Here is a 16193-nt window from a genome sequence, read left to right as displayed (position 1 = left end):
ATGCAAGAAAACTCTGGCGCATGCGTCAGCCAGACTTCTATCATTCTGCAGGATAAAGAAACTGAGTTCTTGAATGGCAAGATAGGCTAACACTCTTTCACCCTTGTAACTGTCACCTTACATGTGTTTACATTTTCTGTATATTTTAGTCCCTTGTTTGAAAAATTGAACCAGTTTAGTCTGCGCTCGTATTGTGTACTTCCTCTCGTCTTTCGTCCGGGTTGCGCTGGCCATCCATAGGAGCATGTTCAATCACCAACTCGCGCAGCTTGCCGTGTTAATATAGTAAATGGGTCATATCTGGTGGTTTGGGTTATTCTCCGTGGTTTGTGCCTTTGTGCTAGCTGGACCGTGCTCTCGCGGCCCTTGCCAGGTAAGACTCGGAGAAGTAAAAAGTCTGAAACGAGCGCGCATACAACCCTGTAAAGCACGTACCGCTCCACGGACCAAGGACGCTCTGGGAGTATTATGGCAATGTTCGGTGTATTCATGCTAACGCGTCATAACAGAGTGAAAACGCTGTGCTTCAGAATCTACGATCAACGCCTTGGAGGTCAGTGATAGTTGCGCATTGTCCCAGCTTTTGATAGAGGACGACGCATTTATGGCAGACCCGCCGTGGTTGCTCAGTGGCTATGGTGTTGGGCTGCTGAGCACGACGTCGCAGGATCGAATCCCGGCCACGGCGGCCGCATTTCGATGGGGGCGAAATGCGAAAACACCCGTGTGCTTAGATTTAGGTGCACGTTAAAGAACCCCAGGTGGTCAAAATTTCCGGAGTCCTCCACTACGGCGTGCCTCATAATCAGAAAGTGGTTTTGGCACGTAAAACCCCATAATTTAATTTAATTTATGGCATGCAGAACAGCCAAGCGGAAGGGCGAGGAAGTGGCTGTTGTGAGAAATAAAGGGAGCAACCCTGCCTGCCGCATACATGTTATCTGTGCGCCTGAGGGGCGCGTAAGAGTGAAGGTGGGCGGATGCGGTGAAAGAGTGAACAAGGCCCGACGGAAAAATTAAGCAATTTTACACGTTTGTATAATGTTAAGACGAAAGCATGATTGCACACACAATGCACTTTTTGTCACAGTTAAGATACGTGTATAAAGAATTGTGACAACTCTCCATCGGAACGCACTACATAATTCACTGAAATCGCCGCAGCTACCGTTGGTGCGCCAGTGCCGTCAGTGCCTTCGCTGAGGGAGGGACAGTATGGGAACGCTGGCATGATGAGTGGCATTGGAGCCAGCGGTGGAAGATGATGACGAATGCTAAAGCAGTGGCACGAGCGCGAGGGGCAGTATGGGAATACTGGCATGGTGAGCGGCGGCGGAGCCAGCTGTGGAAGATGACGACGACGAATGCGCGGGCAGTAGTGCAGGGGCGCGTCTCTGCAACCAAATCATGTGTGCAATGAGGCACGCACGAGGCGCAGCCTTATGGTATCTTCGACTGGTCGCTTCGGAGCGCTCTCGCGAGCGCCGTTATCTTCGGCTGGTTGAAAAAGGGTGGTCGCCTTGCGTTCAGCTGGTTCTTTTCGATCACTCTCCTCCGCCTTCGAGCGCTCTGAGGCGCTCAGAGCCCTGTCGTCGGAGCAGTCATCGAGATTGAGAACGTTTCCGGTCACGTGATCACAACGTGCCGTCACCGCCTGATATTCCCGTGTCGTTTGGTCCCTGTGTTACTTCGTTTAAAATGCCATCAAAAGTCCGTTTGAGCGCTGCGATGATGCCCTCACCTTGCTGACCTACGTGGAATCAAGCAGCGAGAGCTCTGAGAGCGACGACGACGACTTCAACCGTACTTGTGAGCGGAAATTTGCCCTGCTCTTCGACGTGCCTAACAGAACACCGAAGTTCACAGGCTACGTGAAGAAAGTTGTTCGGACGTACTGAGAGTAAGAAGTGGGTCGTTACAGCGAACTATCGTGTTATAAGTAAACTGAATATGTTTTTCTTTTCATCACTTTCACAAGAATTTCCGGCTCCTCAGGAAATTGTGCTACGCCTTAATTGAGCGTTGCTTCGAATCCAGCTTCTACCCTTCAAACCAACGGCACTGTGGCTGTCATGAGCCAACAAAGGAAGAAAGAAAGAAGAAAAAAAGAAGACACGAGGGGTTGGTGGCAGAAATAAAGAAAAAAGAAGATAGAAAATAAGAGCGTATTAATAAAAAGAATATAAAAGCAGAAGAAGAACCGCAAAAGTGCACGCGCAGCTAGGTGGTCAACGGAAGAAGGGACACGTAGCCGGAGAGAGCGGCCCAGCTACGCTCTGTGACGAACGCGAGAAGGGGCTGGAGGCCGAACAGGACGGGTGCATCGCGGAGACGGTGGCAACCGGAAGCAGTTCTTCAGCTGCCGCGGCCACGATCCGCGAGCTGAGTGGACCTCCCACCGGAAGCCGCAGCTACAGGCCGACGGCGCCGCTTCCCGGATTCCCTGCGGCTGCGATCCGCAGCTTGCGGTGTTGACCACGCGATGCAGGGGCCTAAATCACTCCACCCTCCTGACCACCTGACCAGGCCAACCGTGGACCGAACGTCGGACACAGCGAAGTCGAGTCTACGACGCATCGGTGGGCACAAAGACGTGTCGAGAGCAGCGACGACGAGGTGACGTGGCCACGTCGATAGACATTATGTAAATATTTTCAACTTCATAATACGTCGTGTGCGAGAACTTTTTTTTATTCTTTATTCAGTGAGTGCCCCGCTTTGCCAGTAAGGCGTTACAGCAGGGGGGGTTACAGACTTAAATAGAACACTTCTTCATCTATACAGCACACTTGCGTCTCTTGCAGCCGGTTCCTATCTCTGATGGTCATCACAAAGAAGGAATTGTAATACATAGTTGTTCTTGCACGGTACTCTTTCACTTTGTGTCGGTGATCATTTCTACTGGATATGTAATTGGGTTGATACAAGTAGTTATTATAAGCAATTCCAGTGTTACCATGAAAAATACGAAAGGAAAACTTCAACCGCAGTTTTTTTCTGCGTAAAGAAAGCGATTCCCAACCCAATTCCGTTTTCATAGCGGTACAGCCATCTGTCCGCTTGTACCGCCCTAAAACAAACCGCGCAGCTCTATTCTGAATTTTTTCAAGTTTATCTATAGACCTGGCCTGCATCGGGTCCCATACAGGGCATGCGTACTCTAAAATGGGCCTAATACAGGTGAGGTAGGCTGTGTTCTTTAAATTCTGGGGTGCCCATCTTAGGTTCCGTTGGATAAAGTTAAGAGCCCTTGCTGCTTTACCAACAACATAATCAATATTAGCATTCCATGAGCAATCATGCGATAAAACAACACCAAGATATTTGCATGTCGGTTCAGTAGCAATGACATACATATTCAGGCTGTAAGATGTCTCAATTGGTTTCTTTTTTTTTGGAAACACGCATGTGCACACACTTTTTCGGGTTCAACGACATTTGCCACTTCTGGCACCACCTTGTAATACGATCCAAATCGTCCTGCAAAGAAATGCCGTCACTTGCGTCCCTAATCTGCCGATATAAAACACAATCGTCGGCAAATAAACGCATGCGCGATGAAATACCCACAGAAATATCATTAACAAAAATGAGGAATAAGAGCGGTCCAAGGACGGAGCCTTGTGGCACGCCTGACGTTACACCAACATAGGATGAACACCTCCCATTTAAAAGCACGCATAGACGCCTGTCCTACAAGTAATTGGTTATCCAAGTTAGTACATTCTGGTCAAAATTTAGAATCTGCAGTTTGACGAGGAGAAGGGAGTGCGACACGGTGTCGAAGGCCTTTCGAAAATCTAAAAAGACACAATCTGTTTCCCCACCCTCGTCAACGTTGGAAGCCAACTCATGAAAGAACTCTATAAGTTGCGTGGTACAAGAAAATCCTTTGCGAAAGCCGTGCTGCTCATTTATCAGAACATTATTATCTGTAAGATGGGCCAATATGTGCTTAAATAGGATATGTTCAAAGAGTTTACATGATATCGATGTTAATGAAATGGGCCGGTAATTTGTTACATCCTTTTTTGAGCCACCCTTATGAACCGGCACAACATGGGAAATTTTCCAATCATCGGGTAAAGTGCCTGTTGAAAGGGACTTAGTGTAAATTATGTAAAGGTACAGCGAAATGGGCGCAGCACATCGCTTCAGTACACGAGGAGAGATACCATCAGGACCAACTGCTTTGGATTCGTCTTGGCTTTCAAGAAGAGAACGGATACCACGAACACTCAGTTCCACCGGCGGCATCAGTGGAAACGTGCTTGGGTGCCGTTGGGAAGGAGCGTCATGCTTAGGCAAAAACACGGATTGGAAATACGTATTTAAACATGTGGTTTTAGCTTCCTCATCGACTATAACCGTATCATTAAAATTCAGGTCGCTGACTCCAACATTATCAGATCCGCACTCCTTGATATAATGCCAGAACGACTTGGGATTAGTTTTCATTTTATTATTGAGCCCTTCAAAATATCTCACTTTTGCTTTTTCGACACTTGCTTTATATTGCTCCGTTAATGCTTGTAATTCTTTCGCGTGCTCACTGCTTCCAGTATTCTTTAATTTACGGAAAACTCGTCGCCTTCTCCTGATTTCTCTCAAAATACCTGACGTCATCCATGGCTTCTTGCATTTATTAATCTTGCCTGCTTGCATCGCGGGTATATGCTTATCCACAAGGGCTAACACCTTATCCCTAAACTTAAGCCATAAATCGTTTACACCATCGGTTTCAGCAAGGCACTCAAACACGGGCAGATAATCTTCTAGTTTTTGAGCTATGCTTGAGTAGTCACCCTTGCTGAATAGAAAAACCTTTCTAGTTGCACAACTTAAGGTTCTTCTGCTCTCTTTTTTAATGTCTGCAACAACGGCCATGTGGTCACTGATACCTGGAATAACACTGACATTATTCACCAAACTGGGGTTATTCGAGAACACCAGGTCTAGAACGTTACTATGTCGAGTTGGGCAAGTAACAAACGGAATAAGACCAAAATTGTCAATAATATTTTTCATTTCTATGTTTACACGGCACCCAGTGCTGCTTACACATATTCCATCACGCCATTCTAAGTCTGGCAGGTTAAAATCACCAGCCAGAATGAATGGTCTGCTTGAAACTTCCGAGATAATTTCATTCAGCGATTGAAGTGTATTGTAATCAGAGTTCGGTGGTCGGTAAAATGCACCTACGGCAAACGAAGAATTATCATCTAGGGTTACTGTGCACCAAACAGATTCGACATCACACGGGATGTCTAAGGCGGCAGATTTCAGGGAACTTCGCACAAGTAAAAATACACCGCCCCCATCGCTCGACCTATCTCTACGATACGCGACAAATTCGCTGGGAAAGACTTCGCCATCGCCGATGTCACGGTTCAGCCATGATTCCGTGCCAATAACTAAGTCAGCTCTCACCGTCTCAATTAGTCCTGCCAATTCTTCCGCCTTATTCATTACACTTCTACAGTTTATTGAAACGGCGACCAGGTTGTGCCGTGTTATTTTTTTTTCAGGCAAGCATCATTTCTTTCTTTTTAGTGGGGCAACTACCTTCTTTTCGTCATCCCACACGTAAGTTTTTTCACCAAGAGTAAGCCTATCAAAATTCAGTTTAACTTTTGTTTTCTCGCCTTTGTGCGCCTTACCGTATTCCCATAATCGCTTCCATACTTCCCGAGAAGCCGGCGCATAATCCTCATCAACTCTGATCTCTGACCCCTTAAATTTTCTTGTATTGGACAAAATTTCTTGTTTTTCTTTATACGAAGAGAGGTTTGCAATAATCGGCCTCTTTTTTTGTTCTCGGTATACACCAATCCGATGTGCTCTTTGTAGTGATGTAACTTCAATTCCCAGCTTATCGCCAACAATCTTTTTAATCAACTCCTCTGATTGGTCCCACGTTTCCGCCCTGTTGTCATCCACTCCGTAAAACAAAAGGTTTTGTCTCCGACCTCTGTTCTCTAGGTCAATATTCTTAACCTGCAAATCCCTGAATACTTTCTGAAGAGTCTCAAGTTCATCCTTATGTTCTGAAACAGCTCTACCAAGGTCCTGAACTTGTTCCTTAGTTGCTTCAAGGCTGCCTTTTATGTCCGCTATCATTCCTTCATGTACGGCGATCCTGGATTCAATAGTATCTAGCTTATTCAAGATTGCAGTCTGCCCTTTTTGCAGGCTTTGCAATATTTCCATTTCGACAGGACCCGGATTAAGTTCGATATCGCCGGAAAGCAACAAAAGCAGGAACACGTACAAAAATCTGTTCAAAAATAGAAAAGACCTACTTCGAGGCGCACGCGCTCGTTTACGACAACAAGCATCAGCAAATACCAAAGTGGGAGGAGCCGGCAACGCACACAATAGTCGTTTGACACGAATAGGGTAATGCAAACCAACCTGCGTGAATAACAGGGGAATCAGCTGCATGTCTGCCAGCGTGCCGGCTCCAAATCCCACGAGGCAGAAGCGTCGCTCATCTATATAGTGTCCACTCTGGTCACGTGGGCGTCGATTTCCAGCGGCGATTGGTCGAGGGCAATCGCTCGAATTCCACCACGCGCCGAGTGCTGCACTGAAGATAATGGGCCTTGAATTGTCGATGTGGCTTAACAAGTCATGGGATGTGATACCCGCCGAAGATGAAGGTACCGCTGAAGTTCGGTTTTGGCCATGACGAAGTTCTGTGCTGCCGACAAGCGCACCGAGCCAGAAGGTGATTCCAAAACTTGACACTATTCTTACGTAGGAAGACGCTGACGAAAAGCTATATACAAGTACATTTACAAGGCAATACGCCGCACTTGGCCAAGAGGCAACAGCCCGCGCTAGCGCCTAATCGTCGTCGTCGTTTTCACCCTGCTCGTCTCTTTGTCATCGCAAATACTGTTCCGTAGCACAACCCCCGGCGGCAAAAGCGCCGTCACGGAGCGCCTAAACGCCGGAGTCGAAAGCAGCGTAGTAGGCATTGAGCCTACTGACGTGCACAACATCCCTAGATGCCAGAGTAGAGGACGAGGTTGAACGCACAGGAGAAATTTCGTACGTCACAGGCGTCACCTGCCGGAGCACGCGGTGGGGCCCTGTATATCGCGAGAGGAGCTTCTCTGAAAGTCCGACGTGACGAGAGGGCGACCACAGGAGCACGAGCGCACCAGGCGAAAACTGTACGTCACGGTGGCGGGCGTTGTACTGACGCTGCTGAGTGGTTTTCGATGCCGTCAGTCGAGGACGGGCAAGCTGGCGTGCATGGTCCGCGAGGGCGATGGCGTCGCGCGTATACTCGCTTGTTGAAATCGCAGCAGGAGGAAGTGCCGTGTCTAGGGGCAAGGTCGGTTCACGACCGCACAATAGATAAAATGGAGAAAACCTGGCGGTGTCGTGCCGGGAAGAAGTGTACGCAAATGTGACGTAAGGAAGGGCAATGTCTCCGTCGTGGTGGTCCTTGGAAACGTACTTGGACAGCATATCGGTAAGAGTACGGCTTAACCGCTCTGTCAGGCCATAGGTTTGAGGATGGTATGAGGTAGTCAGCTTGTCTTGAATGGAGCAGGAACGCACAATGTCGGCGATAACTTTCGAGAGGAAGTTACGACCACGGTCAGTAAGCAGCCGTAGCGGGGCGCCATGACGTAAGATAATGTCACGCAAGAGAAAGTCCGTGACGTCAGTGGCGCAACTGGTAGGAAGAGCCCGCGTGATAGCCTATCGGGTGGCGTAATCAGTTGCGACGGCTACCCATTTGTTCCCAGAGGATGACGTGGGAAAGGGACCGAGGAGGTCTAATCCAACACGAAAGAACGGTTCCACAGGAACGGTGATCGGCTGGAGATAACCGGCAGGAAGCACCTGAGGTTTTTTCCGACGCTGGCAGGGATCACAGGCAGCAACATAGCGTCGGAGGGAGTGACCGAGACCAGGCGGTGGCGGACGCGGTCGTACATGCGGGTTACCCCAAGATGTCCTGCAGGGGGTGGGTCATGCATCTCAAAGAGCAAAGTCTGTCGTAGATGTTTTGGTAGGACAAGAAGAAGATCAGGCCCGTCAGGGAGAAAGTTCTTTCGGTACAGAATGCCGCCTTGGAGGACATATCGGCGAACGGATGCATCGGTAAGGGTAGAGCGCTGACGCTCGATGAGTAGGCGCAGCGATAGGTCTCGGTACTGCTCATGGGAGATGTTAGCGAAGGCAGACATAGAGAAAATTCCGTTGGCGGTACTACTGTCGGCGTCGTCAGGCTCGTCTACCGGGTAGCGAGACAGGCAGTCAGCGTCCTTGTGTAGTCGGCCAGATTTGTAGGTGACAGAGTACGAATATTCTTGGAGGCATAAGGCCCAGCGACCAAGTCTTCCTGTAGGATCTTTCAGTGAGCATAACCAGCAAAGCGTGCGATGGTCTGTGACAACGGAAAGCGGTCGGCCATATATGTGTGGGCGGAACTTCGCAACCGCCCAAACTAGGGCAAGACATGTGCACTCACGCTCAGTGATGAAATAGCTGCGCTGCACAGGCGAGAGGAGCCTGCTGGCGGAAGCGATAACATGGTCGTGGCCACGCTGGCGTTGTGCCAGTACTGCGCGAATTCCGCGACCGCTGGCGGACTTCGGTACGGACTTCGGCAGGCGCAGAAGGATCGAAATGGGCCAGAACGGGAGGCGTTGTGAGAAGGTCGATTAGAAGCGAAAATGCAGAGGCCTTGTTATCGCCCCACTGGAAAGGGGCGTCTTTTTTCAAAAGCTCGGTAGTGGTCTTGCTATGGCGGCGAAGTTTTTCACGAAATGGCGGAAGTACGAACAAAGGACGATGAAGCTGCGCACATCCTTGACACACCTCGGAACAGGGAAGTCCGCAACAGCATGGATATTTCCTGGGTCCGGTTGCACTCCGTTCGCGTCAACGAGATGTCCAAGGAAGGTAATCTGGCGACGGCCGAATTGGCACTTCGATGCGTTGAGTTGGAGACCGGCTCGCCGAAAAACGTCCAGGACTGCTGAGAGGCGCTCGAGGTGCGTAGCGAACGTTGGGGAGAATACTATAACGTCGTCCAAGTAGCACAGGCACTTGGACCATATGAAACCGGGAAGAAGGGAGTCCATCATGCGTTCCAAAGTGGCAGGAGCGTTACATAGACCGAACGGCATGACTTTGAATTTATAAAGACCGTCAGGTGTTACAAAGGCAGCCTTCTCGCGGTCGAGATCGTCCACGGCAATCTGCCAGTAGCCGGAGCAAAGGTCAATAGAGGAGAAATAGCGAGCACCGTGGAGGCAGTCAAGGACGCCATCAATCCGAGGTAGGGGATACACGTGCTTTTTGGTAACCCTGTTAAGGTGCTGATAATCCGTGCAAAAGCACCATGATCCATCCTTCTTTTTTACTAGTACACCAGGTGACGCCCATAGACTACATGACGGTTCAATAATGTTTTTGGCAAGCATTTTGCGAACATCGGCGTGAATAACATGACGCTCAGCCGGTGATACTGGACACGGGCAGCGATGAATAGGAGGGGCATCGCCCGTATTAATGCAACGTATACCAGCTGTAGTTTGGGCCAAAGGACGATCGTTAATGTCAAAAATGTCGTGGTAGGAAAACAGAACGTGGTAGAGCTCACGAGCGTGCTCGGACGGCATGTCGGGCGCAGTCATTTTCTGTAAGACGGCGATGGTACAAGTTGCCGACTGCGATGGTAGAGGAGGATCGGCTGAATTGTCGTCTACTGCACTGAGGGATCCTCGAATTAGCAAAGCTGGACCAGAGACATCCCGCGTAGCAGTACTTGTGTCGTCAAGCCAAAATTGACCACTGGCAGGCAGACGCAATTCGCTGTAATAGATAAAACTGCATGAGGTACTGTGATACCGTGTCTAAGGAGGACGTCTTGCATGGGAGCCGCGATGTAGTGACCGTCGGGGACTGGTGGGGATGACACAATGTCAACGTAAATCAGTGCCGAAGGTGGCAAGCGAACGAAGTCGACGGTAATGAGGCGACTGGGATGTGGTTCAGCGGGATCCAGAACGGGCAGGTCAAGGCGGAGAGTACTGGCGGAACAATCGATCAGAGCACAATGTGCGGAGAGGAAGTCTAAGCCGAGGATGATGTCGTGAGGACAGTGGGCGATGACTGTGAATAGCACGATAGTGGAGCGATCGGCGAAGGAGCCGCGGGCGGAGCGCATACCAATTACAGGGGCTCTTCCGCCATCGGCGACACCGACAACAGGCGTCGTGGCGGCCGTGATTATTTTCCTCAGCCGGTTAGGAAGGTCAGCGCTCATTACCGACAAATGCCCCCCGTGTCTATGAGAGCAAACGCAGAAGCACCGTCGACTTGCACGTCAAGAAGTTTCAGATGAGTGGGCAACGTTAGTAGAGGATTTAGCGGCGTAGGGAGGAATGCAGCGTCACCTCGAGCCGCTGCATCGTCTAGTTTTCCGGCTGGGAGTGGCGTCCAAAGGGAGTCGGCGAATAGGAGCGACGGGGCTAGGGGGAGCGAGATTGTCGTCGTTGGGCCGAAGGCGAACGAGAATAGGGGCGGTTCGGCGCAGGAGAATCTGTGGCGGCATTATCGGAGCGGGCAGCATAGGGACTAGAAGGGCTACCTGAAGGGCGAGAGTAGGCAGCATCAGTAGACCGGTTCGGGGAACTCCAGCGACTGCGACAGTGCCAAGAAATGTACCCGATTCGATGGCAGTGAAAACAAATCGGCTTGTCGTCTGCAGTGCGCCATTCAGACGGGTTGCGAAAACGTGGTGGGTAAGAAGATGCGGGACGGATCGGAATCGAAGAAGCCGGGTGGGTATCAGGGCACTGGGCCGAGCAGATGGTGTGAAGACTCATGTTCGCGAACTCCTGGCGGACAACTGCCTGGATCAGGGAAACCGTGACTGTAGGTGCATTGGAGGGGCTGGAGTCCAAGGCAGCCGGATAGGCGGCCTCGATCTCACGCCGGACGATTCTGGTAACATCGCCAGTGTTGTTGGGATGAATTGCGTCGGCACAAAAAGATGTCGCAGGGGTGTTGGGCAGACGGGCAAACTGCTGGTCGATACGTCGGATTTTAGCGAGTTCCAGGCGGCGGCACTCTTTTATTACTGCATCCACCGTCGCGACGTTGTTAAAAACGAGCAAGTTGAAGGCTTCATCGGCAATGCCTTTGAGGATGTGGGAAACCTTCTCGGACTCAGTCATGTGTGCGTCAACTTTGCGGCACATAGGCAAGATGTCCTGAATGTACGTGACGTAGGGCTCTGTTGACGTCTGCACACGGCTGGAAAGCGCCTTCTGCGCGGCAAGTTGGGGACCGTAGGGGTTGCCAAACAAGACTCGGAGCTTTTCCTTGAGCGAATCCCAACTGGTGAACTCATCTTCGTGCGTCCGAAACCAAACTCGAGGTGTGCCACCAAGGTAAAAGACTACGTTGGCGAGCATGATAGTAGGGTCCCACCGGTTATTGCGGCTGACGTTTTCATATGGGTTGATCTAGTCCTCGACGTCTTCACCATCTTTACCCGAGAATACGCCAGGATCATGAGGAGCAGGGAAAGTGATGTAGGTCGTCGAAGTGGCAGCAAGTGTCGGAGTCGGCGGAGTCGAGTTGTCGTCGCAGGGAGCCATGAAGGAAGGCTCGACGTACCGTCCACTGCGAAGTTCCGTGACGAGCTACAGGGAACGTCCACCTCCACCAGATATGTTACGTAGGAAGACGCTGACTAAAAGCTATATAAAGTGCATTTACAAGGCAATACGCAGCACTTAGCCAAGAGGCAACAGCCCGCGCTAGCGTCTAATCGTCGTCATCGTGTTCACCCTGCTCGCCTCTTTGTCATCGCAAATACTGTTCCCTACCAATATTTTTGAATAAATAGCTTTGTATATAGTTTTTCGTATGTTAGGGTTTTACCATAGGGTTGGCAACGCGTGCTTTCTGGATACGTGTATTTTTCTTATGCTCATGCCCCATAAAGGCTTTTCCTGACTCAAACGTTCCTTGCGCCGTGTTTACCACCCTGACGCCATAACAAAATATTGGAGAGCCTTCCAGGATTTATTTCCTGAACACTCGGTCTCACACTTCGCAGGAATATGGATTGTGAGAAGCCGTTGGGGATAGCCAATTCTCTGCAACTAAGCCGCGAAGAATCGCTTAGGCTTTTTGATCGAGCGCAAAAAGAAGCGCGAGAAGCACGCGAAGCCGGAAAAGAAATTTTGTTATTAAAGTTTCGTTTGGCCGATGTGTCTATCGGAAGAGATGACGCGGACAGGTCGTCTGTTTCTTCGGAATTGGAGCCACAAAGAACTAGGACAATTTGTCCACGAAAGTTAATGGCCCCATTTGACGACAAGAGAGATTACCTTGATGCTTATCTGCATCGTTTTGAAAGAATTGTTTTGGGACAAGGCTGGGAGAGATCTGAGTGGGCGACAACGCTTAGCTTCTGTTTAGTTGGAGAAGCGTTGAAAGTGTTCGGAAGAATGCCAGTATCTGAGTCCATGGACAACGACAAAGTCAAGAAAGCATTACTGCAGAGATTCAGGCTAACTGCAGAAGGATTCCATGAGAAATTCCGCAATAGTAAAACAGAACAATCAGAGACTGGCAAACAGTTTGCTTGCCGTTTGACAAATTATTTTGATAGATGGATGGAAATGGCAAACACAGAGAAGACGTATGAAAGAGTCAGCGAGCGCATTGTGATTGAGCAGTTCTTGACTTGTTGTAGCACAAAACTCAATGTTTTTCTTAAAGAACTCTCACTAAAACGTCTAGATGACTTTGCTGAATCTCCTGACTAATTTCTGGAAGCGCAAGGCTTGAGGAATTTGGGTAAAATGAAGAAGAAATTCATAAAAGAGACGATGATGTAATCCATGTTAGGTAAGGTGCGGTACCTAAGGTACTCTGATGTTTGTTGTGCAACCGCGTCGGTCATCGTGCAGTATATTGTCGTGTAGGAGGGACTCGACCACAGGCGCTTATCATTTGTCAGCATTGTAAGAGACGAGGACACCGCACAGAGGACTGCAGGCTACAGAACCGAGAAAAGGCAGCAGGCGTGGTTTCCCTAAATGGTGGAAAGGCAGCATCACCGCAAGGATCGACCAAGGATACCCAGGATACACATGATGCGTCGCAAACCATGATCTCGGACAACAAGGATGCGTTCGAGAAGACGAGACTCTCACTGGGTCTTCCTGTAGTTGACGGAGAGATCAACGGAATACGAGTCTCAGTTCTTCGAGATAGTGCGACCAACATGGCCTTAATGAGAGGGAGTTTCGTTCGGGAGCAAGAACTAACAGGAGAAACAGCGGTGGTTATCATGGTCGACAGCACGGTTAGGCATTTACCCTAGGCCAAAATTCAAGTTTCTACTCCTTATTACTCCGTATGGCTGATAGTGAAATACGTAGATAAGCCGCTATATGATTTAATATTTGTCAATCTGCCAGGGGTAAGAAGCGTGGATGACCCTGCTATCAAGTGGAAGAGCAGCTGCACCGACATGGGAAAAGCGAAAGAAAAACACCAAGAGCACGATCCTAACATGGCGACACAAGAAATTAAGACTACGGAGGATAGTCCAGTAGTTTCGTCGGCGGTAGCTACAAGATCAAGTACGCAGCGAACATTCAGGGCACTGAAGGTACCTACAACCGAAGTACTTGCGGTGACGCCAACATAATTTGCGGAAATGCAAAGAAAGGATGATTCTCTACAAGCCTGCTTTGCGAAGCAAGGAGAGTCAACAACAAATAAAAGAGGAAGAACCATTTTTGAATTCCAGAAGAAAAATGGATTGTTGCACAGGAGATGTAAATTTACCTCCGGCAGAGAAGTGATGCAGCTTGTGGTTCCTAAATCACTATTACGGAGGGTCTTGAATTTTAGACACGACAGCACCATGACCGGGCACCAAGCAAAAAACGTACGGCGACTCGGATCACAGAAGAATTTTTCTGGCCAGGACTACAAACCGAGGTAAAGAGATATATAAAATCCTGTGACATTTGCCAGCGGACGATACCAAAAGGACGGTAGTCGTTCCACCTCCGCTGGGGGAAGGAGGCCGGTATAGTGTGAATAACATCGTGGGCGGGAACGCTTAAAATCAGGGCCGAGATCGAGATCGTTTCAGAGGAACCACTTTCAAGAAAGAAAAAGGAAGTGCTCGCTCAAAGAGTTTTGGGAACAGTGAAATGGGCAAAAGCTCAAGAGGACGCATTTGCAACACTCAAGCAGCACATGGCCAATCCTCCCGTTCTGGTGGCGCCGAACTTAGAAACAGAGTTTGTTTTGCGCACAGAAGGTGCAACATTTCTTCTACATTTTCTCGTAGCAACACCGCCTGGGGCTGTGTTGCTACAAGAAAATGACAATGTATTACATCCAGTATTCTATGCAAGCAAACGATTGCTCGAAAGGGAAAGGCACTACTCGACTGTGGAAAAAGAATGTTTACCTCTTGTATAGGCAGTCAAACGGCTTCCCATATACCTGTATAGAAAACGTTTTAGGGTGCAGACAGATCACCAACCCCTTGGGTTCTTAAGTAAAGCAAAGTTAACTAATTCCAGAGTGATGAGATTGAGCCGTGCGCTTCAAGATTATATCTTCCATATAGAATGCATCAAGGGAGGAGAAAATGTTGTAGCAGATTTTATGAGTAGGACTTCATAGTACATGACGTGACAAGTGTTATAACCGTTTACTCTAGAATTGTTGTCTTTTAAAGGTATTGGACAATGACCTTGTGTGCAGTAGTGAGCTCCATGATGTGTGCAGTGCAGTGAATAAGTGCAGTGTAGTGGAGGTGAAGTGAAGTGATGTGTGGGGAAAGTACCCAGTGATGCAAATGACAAAAAAGGTGGAAGACATCAAGTGTTAATGTTGGACCGACATATGAAGACAATTGAAATATCCAATAAAAGGAAAAAGAAACAGTTTTCCATATGGAAAAACTCTTGAAGGTCGGCCTAATATGTCATGAGCCAATAAAGAGAGAAAGAAAGAAAGAAGAAAACAAGAAGACACGAGGGGTTGGCTACAGAAATAAAGAAAAAAGAAGATAGAAAATAAGAGCGTACGAATAAAAAGAAAACAATATGAAAGCAGAAGAAGAAGCGCAAAAGTGCACGCGCAGCTACGTGGTCAATGGGAGAAGGGACACGTAGCCCAGCTACGCTCCTGGGACGACGGCGAGGAGAAGGGGCTGGAGGCCGAACAGGACGGGTGCATAGCGGAGACGGCGGCAATCCAGTGGAAGCAGTTCTTCAGCTGCTCCGGCCACAACCCGCGAGCTGAGTGGACCTCCCACTGGAAGCCGCAGCTACAGGCTGGTGGCGCCGCTTCCCGGAATCTCTGCGGCTACGATCCGCAGCTTCCGGAGTTGACCGCGCGATCCAGGCTGGAACAGCGACGACAAACGGCGACATGTCTTCTTCGGATTGGAAGCCGCTGCCAGGACGTGGTTCGAGAACCGAGAAGCCACCTTAACGACCTGGGACCTGTTCCGAAGTGGCTTCCTGCAGACATTCGCATGCGTCGTACGCCGAGAACGAGCTCAAGCACTAATAGAAACCCGGGTGCAGCTACCTAATGAGGCAACCGCGATCTTCACGGAGGAAATAAGCAGTCTATTCCACCACGCCGACCCTGAAATGCCTGAGGAGAAGAATGCCCGCCTGCTCATGCGTGGTGTGAAGGGGGAACATTTTGCCGGAATGGTACGAAGCCCACCGAAGATCGTCGACGAGTTTCTTCGCGCGGCCACCAGCATCGAGAAAACACTCGACGTGCGAAACCGGCAATTCGACCACCGCACGAACTCGACAAACTACGCCTGAGTTCAATCACTGGCCACCTACGAGCTGCGCGAGACTATGCGAGCGGTCGTGCGGGTGGAGCTACAAAAGCTGTTTCCATCATCACAGCCTCAAGTGGCTTCGATTGCCGACGCTGTTCGTTAGGAGCTCCAACAACAACTCGGAGTAGCCCCTGAATCGCCGCAGCCTCAGCCGCAAGCAATGGCATACGCCGTTGTAGCCCGCCGTCACGTTCCCCCTCCGCGCACACGGCAGGGCCCAGTGATGACACAGTTCCGTCATCCACCACCACCCCCGTCGCATCACTTCAACTCGTCACTTCACGCGGCGTTCCAAGGAAGAGTA

Source organism: Dermacentor variabilis, chromosome 2, assembly GCF_050947875.1.
Source record: "Dermacentor variabilis isolate Ectoservices chromosome 2, ASM5094787v1, whole genome shotgun sequence".
Taxonomy (NCBI): Eukaryota; Metazoa; Arthropoda; class Arachnida; order Ixodida; family Ixodidae; genus Dermacentor; species Dermacentor variabilis.
The sequence above is the reverse complement of the archived record's forward strand: the minus strand, read 5'-3'. Positions refer to the sequence as shown.